The sequence below is a fragment of the Aedes aegypti genome, chromosome 2 (assembly GCF_002204515.2).
Source record: "Aedes aegypti strain LVP_AGWG chromosome 2, AaegL5.0 Primary Assembly, whole genome shotgun sequence".
NCBI classification, from domain to species: domain Eukaryota; kingdom Metazoa; phylum Arthropoda; class Insecta; order Diptera; family Culicidae; genus Aedes; species Aedes aegypti.
This window is the reverse complement of record NC_035108.1, coordinates 123,770,320-123,785,936: the sequence shown is the minus strand read 5'-3', so window position 1 is coordinate 123,785,936 and position 15,617 is coordinate 123,770,320. Positions and strand designations below refer to the sequence as shown.

The window sequence follows — 15,617 nt, the reverse complement described above, 5'->3', positions numbered from 1 at the left end:
GTGGCAGCCCTACCATCGTGATGTAGGTATCGCGACCCTGGTAAGGTAGCATATCGAATTTCTTACCTACCACGAAAAATGGAGAAAGGAGAAATAACGAACGATATTTTCGGCAACCGACCTGGCAACGAAATAAGGACTATGATTGGAAACTCGGTACCTGGAATGTCAGGACGTTAAATGAACCCGGACGAGTGAGCCTTTTGGCTCGTGAAGGTTGAGTTAGCGTGGCTGCTATTCAGGAAGTAAGATGGCCTAGAACTGGAGAACGTGAATTCAGGGCGGTGGATCCCGTCGCCAACACAGCTTTCAAATACAACATCTACTATAGTGGCAGCGATAAGGCAGAGTATGGAGCAGATGAAGCGTTTTATGCGGTGGAAACCGATTAATGAACGAATCTGCGTATTGAGGATACGGGGCAAATTCTTCAACTACAGTCTGATCAACATCTATGCGCCGACAAACGATAAACCCGACGACACGAAGGATGCGTTTTATGATTGTCTTGACAAGATCTACGGAGAGTGCCCAAAACATGACGTAAAAGTTGTTATCGGAGATGCCAACGCTCAGGTCGGAAGAGAGGATTATTTCCGCCCAATAATTGGTACGGAGAGCCTTCACTCCGCCAGCAATGACAACGGCCTAAGACTAATAACTTTCGCTGCAGCTAGAGGGATGGCCATCAGCAGCACCTACTTTGCACGCAAAGACATCCGAAAGCACACTTGGATGCACCCAAATGGCGAGCTCTGCAACCAAATAGACCACGTTTTGGTGGACGGTCGTCATCGATGTGAGGACCTTTAGAGGCCCAAACATCGACTCTGATCACTATCTCGTTGTTAGTAAAATTCGTGCACGGTTGTGGCGAACACAAGAATACAACGACCGTTGCGTTTCAATATCCACCGTCGGAAGCTTGATGAGCGGATAAGAGGATACAACGTAGGCGACAATCTCAACAATCTGTGGGAGTCTATTCACGGTGCGATGAGCACAGCAGCGCGAGAGGTGATAGGAACTGCTCAGAGACGACCCAGAAACGGATGGCTTGATGAGGAGTGCCAGAATTTGATGGATGAGAAGAATGTTGCCAGAAGCCGGATGCTAGTGTCTGGTACCCGGCAGAGCAGAGAGCGGTACAAGGAAGCTAGAGCAGCCGAGAAACGAATTCACCGCAAAAAAAAAATGCAGCATGAAGAAGACAATATTACTGAGGCGCAAAACAGCATGGGACAAAATGATATGCGGAGATATTACGAAACTGTCAATGGCGTACGGAGAAAAACTGCGCCGTCTCCCGTCATGTGCAATGACCGCGAAGGTAACTTGCTGCTGGACAAAATCTTGGTGGCTGCCAAGTGGAAAGAACACTTCGAACAATTGTTGAATGGAGAGAACATAAGCGCGTCTGAGAACAGATTAATCATCAGCAACGATGGACAAGCTGTGGAGCCCCCGACGCTAGATGAGGTTAGAAGTGCGATTAAGGAGTTGAAGAACTGTAAGGCTGCTGGAAAAGTTCGGCCGGGAGAACTTTTCAAGCACGGTAGTGAAATACTGCACCGTACTCTGTTAAGGATATGGCAGGAAGAAGAATTGCCTGCTAGCTGGTTGGAGGGCCTCCCCAACTAACAATTCAGAGCCACAAACAAGCATGCATGTTTAATTATTGTTTAATAATGGTAATGACAGCTGAATAAAAAATTTGCTCTATAAAGAGCTGAGAAGGTGCTTTTTTAACACAAACTTAGATCAATGTTCAACGTTATGCATTAGAATTAACAAAAGTTGAATCGCCACTTATTAAACGTTTCCAAAGATTCTCATTCGACTAGTCAAGATTGTTCTACAAATTAGCTGAACAAGACATGTTTCCCCCAATTAAAAAGCCAATATTACACTAAGCAAATGTATATGTATAAAAGGATATTCAGAAGACGAACTAACGTTTTACTTGCGTCGCACTTCAGCTATTCCCACATGTTTAACATAAGCACGAATAAGAGCTGAATAAGTATCTTATTAAATCCTAATTCAGCTTCAGTATATTATAAGAACAGTTGATCCAATAGAGGCCAAAATGACGATTAACAAACACATTGTTCAGCAATAAATAAGCCTTGTAAAAGCGATCACACTATAGCTAAATTTCATAAAATGGACAAAATATCCGAAATTCGTGTTGAGTTCCGAATGCATTTCAAAGCTCATAAATTATGCTTTCTTGAAACTTTTGAAATAGCTGTTCAGAAAATAAACATGGTCAGTCTCCAGAAATGCAGAATTATTGTGAAAAACAAAAATAAACATTTAAACTAAGTATTCCGAGTAGGAGCAATGTACTGACAAACAAAGCGTGATATTGACTTGATTGACTTAAGAGATAAAATATCGGAAGACAATGTTAAAATTTTGTTCCTGGAACTTCTAAACCTATGAAAAATTTGATATACGCAGATCTAATGAATAGCTCGCAGCTATTGGTAAAATCTTGCAGAATCTAAATATGACACGCCAATTTTGTTCTAGTAGTTTATTTTAGATATCATTTCCAGATATTTTATATCATATATCTACCAAGTTAATATCACTTTTAGCTATCCATATTATATTTTCTATTGCTAAGCTTTTTTCGCCTGCTCGGGATGTTTTTCCGTACAACAAAAATTGAAGTTTCTTTGACAGAATTGATTAAATAAATTTCTATAGCCAGCTACATTTGAAATGACATTTCTTCAAAACTGAATAAATACTGCGCTCTAAGAAAAATGATTTACATGGCCATTTCCGAAAATAAAAATTGCATCAGGATATTCGAATATTTTTCTATTCAGGTGGGTTCTGAGGAATCATTTGAAGGGTTAAATGATTCAAATATATTCATACAGAGAACTTTTACTTCAATGCATATGTAATAGGTTTATGAAAAATACAAATAAAAATATAATCAAACTATAATTTATAAAATTATTGAAGTTAATTAATCAGTTTTGAACAAACTAAAACTTATTATGAAATTAGATTAATCATTTCAGACTGTTTTTACTTTGTGTAAATAAACATTATTTTGACCAACATCGACATAAATTTTCTCACTGTGCGCTAAAAATAGCCGACTGAACTCAGCTTGGATCAGCACTAAACAGCAGCTGAATAATATGCTTGTTCAGTTGTAGATTAGCGTACCATGTGTTGATTAGACGTTGTCGAATAGAAGCTCGAACATGGTCAATATTCAGCTATGAGAAGTTTATATTTTGCACTGGACGATATAATCTTCAATTCTAGGATGGCGTAGATGGCAAGGCATACCGCTGACGATTGGAAGGTCTCGAGTTCGAATCCAGTATACAGGCGATTTTTAAATAAGATTGTTATACTATCATATTAATAGTGCACACTACATTTATAAAGTGCATAGACAAATATTTTTTTGTTTTTATTAGTCTTTAATTATTTTTAGACAAGCTGAACTAAATGCTTGTAAAACGTTTTTAAAGCCGAAAAATAAAGTTGGTATTCAACGACATGCTTTAAAGTTTCTCCAAATTTGTGTGAACAATGCTTTAACAAAGGTTGGCAATGGAAATTATTAAAATGTTATAAAACATGATGCTGGATAAAACTGCCATAATGGTGTTTGTTAAATGAGTGAATGTTAGTTGGGTCATCTGTCCTCTGTACAAGAAGGGCCACAGATTGGAGTGCGCCAATTACCGAGCAATAACGCTCCTCAATTCGGCGTACAAAATTCAACATTTCGGCTTGTTCTGTTCAACAGATTGAGACCGCTGGAGGAATCCTTCGTCGGCGAATACCAAGCTGGTTTTCGTGAGGGCCGATCAACGACGGATCAAATGTTTACCTTGCGACAAATCCTTGATAAGTTCCGGGAATACAACTTGCAGACTCACCATCTGTTCATTGATTTCAAGGCGGCGTACGATTCAGTAAAGAGCAATGAGTTATGGCAGATAATGGTAGAACCAGGTTTTCCGGCGAAACTGATTAGACTGATTCGTGCAACGTTGGATGGATCGAAATCAAGTGTGCGGGTTGGGGATGAGACTTCAACCTCCTTCGTAACCTTAGATGGATTGAAGCAAGGAGATGCGCTTTCGACCCTTTTGTTCAACATTGCTCTCGAAAGAGCTATAAGGAAAGCGGGCGTGCAAAGAAGCGGTACCATCGTCACCCGGTCGCATATGCTCCTGGGTTTATAATCGGAATTGATCGTCGAGCCGTAGAAGAGGCATTCGTGCCTTTTAAAAAGGAGACAGCGAGGATTGAACTTACCGTCAACACCAGCAAAACTAAGTACATGATCGCTGGTAGACAGCGTGGTTTCAATCGTGACGTTGGTAGTGAAGTGGTGAAATATTTGAAGTAGCGGAAGAATTTGTGTATCTTGGTACTTAAGTGACGTGCGATAATGATGTTACCCGCGAGGTGAAAAGGCGTCTTGCAGCTGCAAATAGGGCTTTTTACGAGCTCCGTAACCAGCTTAAGTCCCGTAGCCTGCAGGCGAAAACAAAATTCGCGCTATATAGAACACTTATCCGGTTGCTCTATACGGCCATGAATCCTGGACGTTAAAAGAGATCAACCGGAAAGCGTTTGGAGCTTTTGAGCGTAAAGTGCTGCAAACAATACTCGGCGGCGTCGCATGAATCATGAGCTGTACCAAGTATATAAAGAAGTGGATATGATCAAGCTCATAAAACACGGCAGGCTACGTTGGGCTGGTCACGTGGTACGAATGCCGGAAGCACGACAAGCAAAAATAATATTGAGTAGAGAACCCGGACAACGCCATCGTCTTCGTGGTAGGCCGCGCACACGTTGGCTTTTTGCAGTTGAAGAGGACTTAAGGGCACTTAACGTTCAAGGCGACTGGAAGCGATTCACAGTATTTCGATCGGCCGAAATCGTGAACTTAATTCTGTAGCACCTTAAAACGTGATTTTTTCGGAATGGTGTCTTCGAACGAAAATTTTCTAAAAATATAGCGCATATATTGGCGGTAAATGTTAGTTCGCAACTTTGCCACGGGCGGCGCTGCGAAAATATTTTTTTTTAAATGACGATCTTTAAATATGATGTCTTCGGCAAAGTTGTAGATAATTCAAATACAAACAACTTTGCCAAAGACACCTAGTGTGTATTCAGCCGCATTTCAAAAATACAGGAGTATTTTATGAACGACCCCCTAAAACTAGTTTTTATTCGATATTTTGAAAATACGAAGTTTCCGGTAGCAACAATGTTCTACAAAATTGTGTAAACAGTCAAAATGAATCATTCTCTGGAAGACACTAGTCTTCTAAAGATCAAGGAAAAGCAGTTATAACCGTTTAAGTGCAAAAATCAGTCATTTTTGGGGTCCGTGTATATATTCGGGTGGCAGCTGGTGGCAGATGAAACCTAGTGGGGTTCAAAATACATCATTCGTAGTTGTAAATGTCGATAGTGTCATTAGTATCCACGAGTATCCCTTTTACTTAGAGGAAGTTTCATCAATGACTCTTATTACCCTGTAGTACTTAGTTATATGATGGGTAGAGGGCTATGTGGCTCCATACTTCTTCTTTTTCTTCTTTTTGACACATTCTTCATCATTACGCACAACCAATAGGTTCCGAATACATTTTTGAAGAAGGTTCTCAATCTCCTGAAAAGACGCTTTACGAAATGACTCGCCCTACAACTATTTTTCACTTGAGATTTTTGCCTTTTTTCATACATCCCAAGTAACCAAATAGCACTTTAATTTGCTCTGCGTGCTAGCATTATACAGCTGACACGCTTAATTGGTCGAATAATAGCACTAAAAGACCAAAAAGATAAACTAGCAGGCTAGTGTTTACTACATGACACGTGCAAGAACGATGCGGTGAGTAGCAAATTAAGTGATGTATCAAATTCAAATCCAAAATCAGGCAAGTGCCTCAATATCAGATCATTTTGTAAATGAGTGTCGCAGCCATAAGAACTGCGTTAACATTTAAACACTGCACAGTGGGACGGATTGGGGTTTTAGGAGGAAAGATGGAACTCACGCCTTCAATTGTGATTTTACGTAAAAATGATGTTCTACAAAGTTGTTTCTATTATAAAAACAATTTTTTTGGTCGGAACGAAAATTAGGGTGGCCCTTTGTAAAAAAAGATAACCATCAAAACTTTTTTATTTTAAGGAATATTGAAATAGTTTTTTCTACAAAGTTGAAGATCGGAAAATTTTAAGCTGATTTGACAAAAAAAGTTTTTTCCTAGCTCAAAAATTGACCGTTTTAGAGCATTTTTCGCTATTGATGTAGGGTGGCCCATCAAAATTTGTTGTTGTGTTTTATTTTTATTATTTCAAGTTTCTCAGCAAAACTGTCTTCCCATCACTTTTGGAGCTAATTGAAACGCAAACATAAAAGATATAGCTAATGAAAACAAATAGATACAAGAGTGTTTTCGTAATGAAAATTTAATTTACTTCCTTGGACATAAAGTATCATCGATACTATACGATACACGAATCGATACATACGATACACGAATGCAAAATGACAAAAATGGCAAAGAAAGCTCTCACACAAGAAAACTGTGGAAGTGCTCTTAACAACAATAACCTGAGAAGTATAATCTGTTCCAGCGGGGACGCAATGCCAAAAAAAAGAATATTGATACAATTTTTTTGTGATGAATAGTTAAAGACTTCTTAATAACAAAAAAAAAATATTTTCTATATGTTGGTTTAGCTGGGAAAACAAGAAAAAAAATGTGTTGACATGACGATAGCTTGAAAATGTGAATAAAAATCGTATTATTCTTCGGTGGATCTGTTTGCTAATGATATGACTGGTTCATATGTTAATAACCGTTAATAACAGATTTTTAAAAGAACTCTCAAATTAACTATCTCTAAATTATAGCCTTAATTAGTCAAAACATCTAAACATGATCAAATAATGCATTTAGTTATTCTCCTTAATCTAGGCTTGAAAGTCAGCGTCATAACCAGGAATCGTACTTTAGTAATATACCGTTTCAGATACGATATATCTCCTACGGTGGACAAATTACTTGTAAACGGATTTGCAGCAATTAAGCATTCGTAACTTCCAATCAGAATGTTTCCCAAAAAGCCTGACAAATCCCAAAACAGAAGTACTTGGATGTTAGGGAGGAGCCATGCCGGGAAATTCAACCGTGTGGTAAATTTAGAATTTATTTTCAAAAGACTTTTCTCCTTATTTTTATTGCTGAACTCTTTTGACGTTTGTTTTATATGAAAAATGTTTCTAACTATCACCTACAAAATTGTACAGACCTATAAACATGCGTCTCAATCGGCTCTAAAGATGAAGGGAAGACAACTTTGCTGAGAAATCTAAAAAAACACACAAAAACCTATTTTTGAAGGGCCACCTTACATCAATAGCGTAAAATGCTCTAAAACGGTCAATTTTTGAGCTAGGAAAAAACTTTTTTTGTCAAATCAGCTTACAATTTTCCGATCTTCAACTTTGTAGAACAAACTATTTCAATATTCCTTAAAATAAAAAAGTTTTGATGGTTATCTTTTTTAACAAAGGGCCACCCTAATTTTCGTTCCGACCAAAAAAATTGTTTTTATAATAGAAACAACTTTGTAGAACATAATTTTTAAGTAAAATCACAATTGAAGGCGTGAGTTCCATCTTTCCTCCTAAAACCCCAATCCGTCCCACTGTGCACTGATTTGATTCACAGAATAGTGATTCAATGATTTATTCTTTTCTCAACAGAATATTTCACCAAATTTGCATAGCTTGCACTTACTATAGTGTCTATGTACGAAAAATAGCTAAAACTGCAAGCGAAAAATAGTTGTATGGCGAGTCATTTTGTAAAGACTAATTGAGAACTTTCTTCGTAAAAGTATAAAGTAACCTATTGAGTGTGTGTGTGTATAAAAATGAAAAATGTGTCAAGGAGAAGAAAAAGAAGAAGTTTGGAGTCACATAGCCCTCTACTCATCACATAACTAAGTACTTCAGGGTAATAAGAGTCATTGATGAAACTTCCTCTAAGTAAAAGGGATACTCGTGGATACTAATGACACTATCGACATTTACAACTACTAATGGTGTATTTTTAACCCTACTAGGTTTCATCTGCCACCAGCTGCCACCCGAATAAATACACGGACCCCAAAAATGACTGATTTTTGCACTTAAATGGTTATAACTGCTTTTCCTTGGTCTTTAGGAACCTGGTGTCTTCCAGAGAATGATTCATTTTGACTGTTTACACAATTTTGTAGAACATTGTTGCTACCGGAAAATTCGTATTTTCAAAATATACGAGAAAAAATAGTTTTAGGGGGTCGTTCATAAAATACTCCCGTATTTTGGAAATGCGGCTGAATACACACTAGGTGTCTTTGGCAAAGTTGTTTGTATTTGAATTATCTACAACTTTGCCAAAGACATCATATTTAAAGATCGTCATTTAAAGAAAAAAATATTTTCACAGCGCCGCCCGTGGCAAAGTTGCGAACTAACATTTACCGTCAATATATGCGCTATATTTTTAGAGAATTTTCGTCCGAAGACACCATTCCGAAAAAATCACGTTGAAAGGTGCTACAGAATTAAGTTCACGATTTCGGCCGATCGAAATACTGTGCGATTGGCTCAGGACCGAGCACAGTGGAGAAGAATTATCCATTCGGCGTAGATTCAACTTAGCGGATTGTGGCCCATCAAGTATCAAGTAGTATTGAGATTTTGAAGTGCAATAAAATTGTGATATACTTAGAAAAATGTGATCTTTCGAACAAGCTACAAAACACTGTAAATATTTTATCACTAAACAACCCAATTCTTTGAGAAATGTTGCGCGGAATCAGTTTGAACATTTGGTAGGAATTGCCTCACGAGATCTTTATGAAAAACTGGAAAAATATTTTTTCATACAATGTCCTCCGCCCTTCCTTGATTTGAATGTAGATATCAGTGAAAATGGTTTGAGATTGAAAATAAGCTGTAACGTAGTTCAAACAATTTTTATATCAGATTTATTGCTTTCGGGCATTTTATCATTAGGTAGCCTTTGAATGATTAACCATTAATCAATGATCATTAATAAAAATAATGATTAAATGGCATCTTCCTAAGACACCGTCCACAAATCACGTAATGCTCGAATGCGGTACGACCCATACAAAATTTTGTAAATTTTCATACAAAAAGCAATACAGATAGGGGAAGGCTTTCCCCAGGGTTCAAAAATGTCAATTTCTAGCGCTACGTAATGAATGAATGTTACTTACTCGCCTTGACGTATACAAGGCGTGTAAGTAACATTCATTTATTACGTAGCGCTAGAGCAATGAGCAATAATCATGAAAATGAAAGGCTTAATTCATTATTGAAGAGAATAATTCAAATTAAAAAGCTTCAAATGTGGTTTATCGTTTATAATCATCGAATGTTGAATCAAGATTAACTTAACGCTCCACTGAATAGGATATCAACACAACAGCGAGGAACTATTGAAAGAAATACCAACTACTAGCGAGAAATGACTGATTTTTTATCTTGAAAAATATGTTTGGATACAAAGTATACAAAAATGTCCAAAATCTCATGAACGGCTATAAAACTAGTGCAAGGTCCATTTTTGGTGGGCCTGTTCCGAATGCTCAGTAAAGTCAGGAGGGTTGTCACGGGTACACTTTCTTTTTCAGGTTCCTTTTTCACAGTCACAGGTGAGTAATCAGTTCAACACTACAGGTAAGTTCTTCTTCTTTTTGGTTTATTAATAGTTCACTAAATTACTTGCTAAATGTCCACTAACTCTAATTTATTTCGAATTCAATTTCACTTAACTTTATTTCTAATTTATAACTTCACTAATTTCTTCTTAGCGTGTAAAATTCAAATCTAGTTCTAGTACACTGACTACTAGTACTGACTCCCGAACACTAGTATGACGGCGTTAATCCGTGATGCGAATCTGCTGGTACAACAAAGAGGGCGCGATGACGTTCAGCTAGTCCTTTTATATTAACTACGAGCTGGTTCCTTTGTAGTGGTACAGGTGGATTGCACCATTTTGCTCGTGGCTGCAAGGTTATGAGGTAGTCCCGATGCCATCGCTCTCAAATTTGCTGGTACAGTTTCTGCGTTTGCTGCCATTTCTTCAGACGATTAAACGGAATCGAAGTGACGTCAACATCGGGTACTGCTTTGAGAGCCGAGCCGACTAGGAAGTGGCCAGGCGTTAGAGGTTCCAGGTCCGATGGGTCGTCGCTAATTGGCACAAGAGGCCTAGAGTTGAGGCAGCATTCGATTTGGGATAGCAAAGTCTCCATGTCGTCATAGGCGAGTGTTTGCGCCCCCAAAACTCGGATGAAGTGCTTCTGTGCTGACTGTATGGCGGCCTCCCAGAGTCCTCCGAAGTGTGACGCCTTAGGAGGGTTGAAATGCCACCGGATGTTGTTGTGTGCACATTCTTGGGCGATTTGTTCACGGTGTTCTTTGCTTCGTATCAGGTGGCGTAATTCATTTGCAGCTCCCACAAAGTTTCGCCCATTATCGCTGTAAATGTCCGAACACAGTCCTCTCCGGGAGACAAATCGACGCAACGCTTGGAGGAACTTAGCAGTCGTTAGGTCGGCAACTAATTCGAGGTGGACGGTCTTTGTACAGAAGCACACGAAGACTGCAACAAAGGCCTTCCGTGGTGATGCTCTCCGGTGTGCTGGTTGTATCAGAATTGGTCCCCAATAGTCTATTCCAGTTGAGGAAAATGGTCTCGATGCGGTGATTCGGGCTGTTGGTTCCCTCACGGAGAAAACGAAGTACTCAAAAATAAGTATTTTTAAACTCAAAATTAAGTAAAGCCAGTCGAACTCATGAAATGGGTGATTTTCATTCTGTCAAATACGTACATTTTACCCAACTTTTGAGTTGTCAACGAAAACCCAAATTTGAGTTTAAAAATACTTGTTCAACTTATTCACCAACAAATTTTCATATTTCAACATTCTGAGCAATATTTGCATATTTGTACTTTTTGAGCAAAACTTTAGTTACGGAATCACTCGAATTGGCTCACAACAACTATTTATAATTTCCCCAAAAACCAGTCACATAAATTTATAAATCGATCATTAAATTACCAAACACTCAAAAAACAAAAAGTTGAGTTAAAATAACTCAACGTGTGGTATTGAAGCTGCGTACTGCCCGTTGAGTAGTTTGAACTCAATTTTGGATGAAAAAATGTGACAGCCATATTGCAATGCCAACAACTAGACTAGACGTCGTTGGTGTAAGACGTAGTTAAGATTTGTTATTGTGTAAGTAGATGAAAAAACCGAATTTAGTACTATACCATTTAATTCCACTAGAGTTTGTATCCTTTGACAGATACGCGTATTTCGACCTCAACTGTAAGGCCGTCTTCAGTGTCGTGTACTAGACTCGACTTGTTATTGTGTTTTTTTCAATTCTATAATATCAATATGCTCCGCTATTATTCCTGAACCTGTTTCATATGAAACTCCTGCAACTGAGCTGTAAATATTCCGAGATCCGGATTTACTAAAGGTAAATATCCTTGAATTGGTCTCTTTTTTCAGGAATTCAGTTATCGATTGGTTTGATGCACCATTGCCGGGATCGAGAAATGCCTGATTCCGATGAACTTGATGTTCCTGCTCCCGATAGCTACTACCCTGTTCGAAGCACTGTTTGCCGCTTCCGCCATCCAACGTTCACGATTCCTGGAACCGAGAAGCTGGTTATTGTTACTGAAAAAAAAAATCCACGCTACTCCCAGTAGTAGCCACTCCGTCCCGACTGTAGCTCCATTGACCGTTCCAGACGCCCTTCAGGATTTGATAAAGGCGGATATGAAAGTTAGTGATTTCTTCTGGTCCCGAGAAAAAAAAAACAACCCTCTTCTGTTTGAAGGTGTCGAGCGGCAATGGCGTTCCCAGTACATGATTGCCGGTCCCAGTGTACCAGCCTAGCATCATGATACGGTACTTTCTACGTATTTGGGAAATGATGGTTTTCTTGCACATAGCCTGACGAAGCAAAGTAACGGATGCTTCCTCGTTGCTGTGGTTTGTTGCGTAACTGCAAAAAACCAGAAGTCAATTTGGTTTTGTTTGTTTTACCTTGGCCGACAGTGCCAAATTTAAAGTGACATAATGTTACCGCTATGGAGTAAAGCAAACAAACGTGCGCGAGAACTTTTTACTTACGCAGCTTTCTGGTTTGCTTAGCCCTATAGGCGGCGGGTAATCGTATTGTTTTGCTTAAGTTTTTCATTTCAGCCACACCACAAACCGCGAAGAACGGTGACTCACATGCGGATTTTGTTACGCTCATCGCTCACGGATCGTTAGAACAAGACGACAAGTTCTACCAATTAAGAGAGTGAGTTCCTCGCCAAGGGGTGGAATCAACCCTTTAAAAACCGACCCGCCAAGATGGAAGAGCCTCGGTGTGAAGAAAGTGTACGACGTCCGCAGTTCTGACGGTCCCCCAGTTCGGACGAGGTGTGCCGTTCGTTTTCGACATTTTCGTTCAAAGTTCAGTGGGCATTTTCTGCCAAATTGACGAGCGGGCCAATTCGGGTCGAGAGTGTTTGGTAGTGATATAAGGTGGATAAAGTATAGGTGGATAAAGTATATTTCGGGAAATTGGTGGAACCACCCACATACGCTATCAGAATCGAGGGTAAAGTGAAAGTGTCTCAATCGATTCCTTAAGAACGATTCTAAGGGTGGAAAGCTAGTGAATTGTGACGACCTTTTAGTAATAAATAAGATTGTGAGAAAAAAACAGAGTGATCAATATTCCGAAAAAAACCAGTGACCAAGCCGGGGGCCGCTACACCAGTTGATTGCTATAAGTGTTTTCACCCGATCCAAATTGTTTCCTGCACCGATGACGTCGTTCCTGCCGCCCACGCTTTTGGCTATTCAAACCAATTCAAAATCAATATATTTTTTATGAGTTTCCTAATGTATCCTAATAATATTTGTTTTAGTAATATTTTAGATGCAATTTCATTGCATTGACGCCGTCCTTAAATTAAAGAAAATAAATTATTTTATTAGTCAAGTTTGAATTCAGTTTATTTTTATTGATTACAAAAACATATCGTATGCGTTTTGCATTTTTGACTATTTTTTGATTCGATTAAAAATACCTATTTTTGAGTTTTGTTATCCGAAGTAGCATTAAGTAAAAATCACCCACTGAGGTAATTCGATGCGATAACCTAAATTTGAGTACTATGCTATTTACTCAAATTTGGGGTAACGCACAAAGGTGCCAAGTTGGGTAGAAAGAACCCAAATTTGAGTACTTCGTTTTCTCCGTGCTCGTTGCAAACATTTCCATTCGTTAGGATAGGCTTGTTCCTGCACTAATCAGATCAATGTCAATTCAGCTTCTTTTTTCTCCTCAGTGGTAACGACGTGCGACGCTGGTCGATGTTGATTACTGAGCCGACAGTTTTGCAGAAAACGTTTACAGTAGGCGGTCACCCTAAGCATGCGTTGATAATTGGAGAATTTATTGACGTAGCAGTTAATGAAAGAATCTTCTATCGTTGCAGATACGATCGTTGCTGGTGGTTTGCGCATTTCGCATACGCTCTGTGGATTTGAGGTGGTTTGATGGACACTCGGCCATTCCGTTTGGTCTCGGTGTAGCCACTCGGGACCGTGCCACCATAGATCGTGGGAGAGAAGTAGTTCAGCTGATGTTCCTCTGGAAAGACAATCTGCTGGATTTTGTTCACCTGCTACGTGGTTCCAGATGCAGTTTGTAGTCGAGAGCTGTATTTTTGACACCCTGTTCGCCACAAAGGTCGTCCAAGTAGACGGTGAACAGTTTAGCCAACTAAGGACAGTAGTCGAGTCGACCCAGAAGTAGGTTTCTGGGCGCATAGATAGAGAGGAGGTCACCTTTTCAAACAGTTGTGCCGCCAGGAGGGCACCGCAAAGCTCCAAACGTGGTATGCTTTGCTTCTTCAAAGGTGCAACTTTCGACTTCGATGTCAGTAGTGCGACTTTGACCTGTCGCGATTCATTTTCGGATCGCACATATGCACATGCACCGTATGCACTCTCCGATGCATCCGAAAAGAAGTGTAACTGAAGTGTTGTTGCATCGGGGCACAGTACAAAACGGTCGATTTTGAGCTGGTTTAGCAGTGGAAGCTGCTCATGGTAGGACTGCCAATAGTCCCGTGCCGTTGCAGGAAGCTCCTCATCCCAACCCCATATGTTGTCGTCGCTGTTCTTCAGGGTCCACAATGCCTGCATAAAAAGTTTTGCTGTTGTAACGACGGGTCCCACCAAGCCAAGTGGGTCGAATAATTGGGCGATGTATGAGAGGGCGAGACGTTTGGTGAGTGTTGCATTTGGGATTGACTGCGGCAGCTTCACGTTGTATCGCAAAAAGTCGGCGTTTGGTTCCCAATGAAGACCGAGAGTTTTGATGAGCTGGTCGCGATCCAAATCTACTGATTGCTGTAGAGCCTTGTTGTCGTCGGAGATGTCCAGGACAGCGGGTTCGTTTGAAGCCCACTTACGTAATTCAAAGCCACCTCGTGCTAGCAATGAGTGCAATTGCTTTCGAAGGACGATTGTTTCGGCTATGCTGTTGCTGCCAGAGAAGAGGTCATCCACATAAAAGTCCTTGCGTAATACTGTGGCTGCCTCCGGGAAATCGTGCTGTTCGTCATCAGCTAGTTGCTGCAAGACTCTCGTTGCCAGAAACGGGGCACTTGCGGTTCCGTAGGTAACTGTCTTGAGTTCGTAGGTTTCAAGTTCTTCGTCACGTTATGCTCGCCACACAATGCGTTGAAGAGGCGTGTCACGCTCGTCGACCAGTACTTGACGGTACATCTGCTTGATGTCCGCAATCAGCATCACGGGATGAATTCTAGCACGCATAACGATGGATCGCAGGTCATCTTGTACAATTGGCCCAATCATCATTGCGTCGTTTAGAGATGTTCCACTGCTCGTTTTACAAGACGCGTCGAAGACGACGCGCACCTTTGTCGTTGTGCTCTCTTCACGTACCACGGCATGGTGTGGGAGGTGATACGTTTGGGTGGTAATCTCTCCGGTGTCCTGCACTCGTTGCATGTGGCATGGTGTGAATGGTGGAAGTGAATTTGGTCCTAGCTTGCGTAGTAGAATGCCCAATGCCAGCAATCGGAATGGATACCCTTTTGCGTTGTACCTTCAAAAGCTGAGAGAATGGTTCGGTGGCAAAACAGCATTCGCTTCCCGAGTCTAGAAGCGCTCTAGCGACGTGAAAGGTTCCATTGTCGTCGACTACGTGTACGACCGCTGTGGCTAACAGTACTTTCGCATGGTTTCGTCCAGTTGAAGCATAGCCTTTCGGGTGCATGTGTGTTGCAGATGCTGAGGTGGTAGACTGTTCGCTAGCAGATTGAAATTGTGTTGGTTTCGATGTGACGTCACTTGTCTTCTGGGATGATTCATTCGACGATTCGTGGTTGCATAATTGGGTATGATGACGGCCTTTACATCGACGACAGGTACTGTTGGAAGAACATTCCCTACTC

At 40.2% G+C, this 15,617-nt stretch overlaps 1 protein-coding gene and 1 long non-coding RNA gene across 8 annotated transcripts in view; one reads left to right on the top strand and one right to left on the bottom strand.

Annotated features, from left to right (window-relative positions):
* Positions 1-15,617, bottom strand: part of LOC5575117 (peroxidasin) — a 519,729-nt gene that overhangs the window by 25,366 nt on the left and 478,746 nt on the right. The window lies entirely within an intron of this gene.
* LOC110675984 lies at positions 11,501-11,948 on the top strand. Its single transcript, XR_002499969.1, has 2 exons — positions 11,501-11,602; positions 11,635-11,948. It is a non-coding gene; the product is annotated as an uncharacterized LOC110675984 (long non-coding RNA).